Genomic DNA, 3,039 nt, shown 5'->3' with positions numbered 1-3,039 from the left:
GGAACTGTCCTCTAGGCTAATTGTTTTTAGCTGCAGGTGTCTATCTGTCGGGCACGCACTCTTTGATCAGTTCTCACCCTGTGGCTCCACGCCAAGCTTTGCCTTACAGAAGCGCAAGAAGCCAACAGGTCTGAGACAGCCAGCGTCACCATGGACAATGCTGCTGATCTGGGAGATGCCCCCCAACGCGAAGCAGCTTTTGATATGTGAACTAACAGGTTCACATATTCCTTCAAGGAAAAGCCCTGCAAAACTCCTGAAATCATTTCTGTCTCTATATAGCAATATCAATCTATGGAGCAACATATAATAATAATGGAAAAGTTTGAAATAGTGTGAGAATTAACAAAACATGACATGGAGACATGAAGTGAGCACGTGCTGTTAGACAAATGGCGCCAATAGACTTTCTTGACACTGGGTTGCCACAAACCTTCAATTTGTAAGAAACAAAGTATCTAAATAGTGCAGTAAAGCAAAGCAATAAAGCAAAGTATGGCTATAAATCATTTTTAGCCCCTTCTCAGATGTTCTAGGGAAAAACAATAAATAGTGATCTTTTTGCAGTTCATAAGCGTGATGATTGATTTTTCAGGCTTATGTATGAGATGTGTCTCCCTCACACTTTGTTACAATGTCAGCACATCACCCGTCTGATGTGAAAATAAATAAATATACAAACAAATAAGAGGCACAAGCCTATTATGTTGAATGCTGATTCTCTTCTCATAAAGCCAGCCTGGGTTCATACTTATCATTTCACAACCCCACTCAAAAGTAGGCAGTGATTTGCATAAACAGAAAGTATACATTTCTAAACCGCACATTCAAGGACCCCTACAACCTGGGTTTAGAGACCTGGGAGAACTGGCCTAAGTGGACAAAGAGGTTGGACATTCTAGGTGGCAGGAGTGGCACTGGCAAAGGTGTGGTGTTGAGAGGAAAGAAAGGAAGATTCCAGAGGAGGATGGCCACTGGGGTTGGAGAAGGGGCTCCCACGGTGCCCAAGGAGCCAGTTAGACCACAGACCAGGTCACGTCTCTGGCAAGTGTGCCCTCATCTTCACCAACCCTCGTGCTCACGGCTGCCTCTGGATTCCGGGCAACTGATGTTTCCATCCCCTGTTATCACTGTTAACTAACCCTGTTTTGTATTGCTAATGATTTTTTCCTATGTAGTGTATGGTCCCAATTCAAATGCTTAATTCCTAAAGGACAGTGACAGCATCTAGTGCAAAAGTTTACACACAGCAAAACCTTGAAAAGTATGAATTAAAAAATTGATTTCTTGGAAAAATGCAGAGAGGGGTGACCAAATTAAATAACTGGGTTATGATCAACCTCTGGGATGAAAAAGGCTGGTTAAACTCAGTTGTAAGTCACTTATGCTGAAGAAACAATATACAGGTTTATCGGGATTATTCAAATTTAATTTAAAAACCATTCCATCCATCTGACTATTTTAATGTAATCTATTGGTATTGGAGTATTTCTCCACACTAAATGATTTTTCTGAAGGTCTATTCCCTACATAGAAGACAGGACCAAACAAACGCCTGCAGCTGGTCACAGTGGCGTCACTGTGCTAATCGAGACCCAGCAGCAGATCCACTGAAGCCCACGTCACTGTCTCCAGGCCCCCATCATCTTCCCACGCACAAGGGTGCATTTGTCCCTACCTGGTGTGTTGTAATCTTGCAACGACCTTTGGAGTTGCCTTTTTGTTCGACAAAGGCTGCTGTTAAGCAAAGAAAGCTGATTGTAAATGCAGTGTCCAGGGACCCAAGCCAAATTCATCTCACTAAAGTCCTATCATATTTTTAACAACAACATACTTGCTGCATGTTGACATCTGTAGGCAAGGGGTGCAGCTGAGCCCACACCAGTGGAATGGAGTGGGAGGGCCCTGGAGGAGACGAACTCGGCCCTGCATTAACAACCTCCCCGTCTGCGTTTTTTCCAGCACCTTCCTTTGAACTCATTATGGTCCTCTCCCTTCACCTAGCAGTCTCTCTTCACAATTACGGTGCCTCAAGACATTTGAGGGGGAGCCAGTCTCCCTTTAGAATACATGAGTGCCTTTTTAAAGTGAATAAATATAATTGTTTACTTTGTCAAACAATTAAGGAAAAAGAGCAGGCAAAGTAGGTGAAAGAGCCATGGAAAGAAAGAATAAAGAGCTGTTTTAGGGAAAATCCCGTTGAAAACTTTAGTTGGACAGTGACATTCTTTCATTCATCCATTTTTATGCTGAAAACAGACTTAAGGCATTTTACAATCAAGGATATATGAGGCCGGGTGCGGTGGCTCACGCCTGTAATCCTAGCACTCTGGGAGGCCGAGGCGGGTGGATCGCTCGAGGTCAGGAGTTCGAGACCAGCCTGAGCAAGAGTGAGATCCCGTCTCTACTAAAAATAGAAAGAAATTATATGGACAACTAAAATATATATATATACAAAAAATTAGCTGGGCATGGTGGTGCATGCCTGTAGTCCCAGCTACTCGGGAGGCTGAGGCAGTAGGATTGCTTAAGCCCAGGAGTTTGAGGTTGCTGTGAGCTAGACTGACGCCACGGCACTCACTCTAGCCCAGGCAACAGAGTGAGACTCTGTCTCAAAAAAAAAAAAAAAGGATATATGAACCCTAAAATGTTAAAAGATGGTAAATAAAAGGACAAGAGACAAGATACAAAAGGGGAGCAAACATCCTACCAGAAAGCGTAGGTGAAAGGAAGCTCTAACGAGCAGGAATCCGAGCTCCATGACGCCCCAGTTGGGTGCACAGGGAAAGCTCACAAAGCCACCTGGGGGTCCCAGCCCTGCACGTGCCTCAGGGGCGCAGGGAGGGGCATTTTAAGCACACAGTGAACTGACCCTACTCGGATGTCCCGGATCAGGATCTCTAGGCGTTAGACCCACACAGCCGTCTAATAAAAGGAAACAAAAAATCATCAGGAGAGACAACCTTTTTCTTGGCTCTGAGAGGAATTTATGGCATATGCTTTTTATAAAGGCCACGAGGCAATGAAATGCACCGTATT

At 44.2% G+C, this 3,039-nt stretch overlaps 1 non-coding gene across 1 annotated transcript; it reads left to right on the top strand.

Moving 5' to 3' along the window:
* The first annotated feature begins 555 nt into the window (after positions 1–555).
* On the top strand, positions 556–659 carry LOC138399258 (small nucleolar RNA U13). The gene has a single exon (XR_011236146.1). It is a non-coding gene; the product is annotated as a small nucleolar RNA U13 (small nucleolar RNA).
* Positions 660–3,039: the final 2,380 nt, after the last annotated feature.

Source organism: Eulemur rufifrons, chromosome 18 (genome assembly GCF_041146395.1).
Source record: "Eulemur rufifrons isolate Redbay chromosome 18, OSU_ERuf_1, whole genome shotgun sequence".
NCBI lineage: Eukaryota > Metazoa > Chordata > Mammalia > Primates > Lemuridae > Eulemur > Eulemur rufifrons.
Note: the sequence above shows the minus strand (reverse complement) of the source record. Positions and strands in the feature narration are given on the sequence as shown.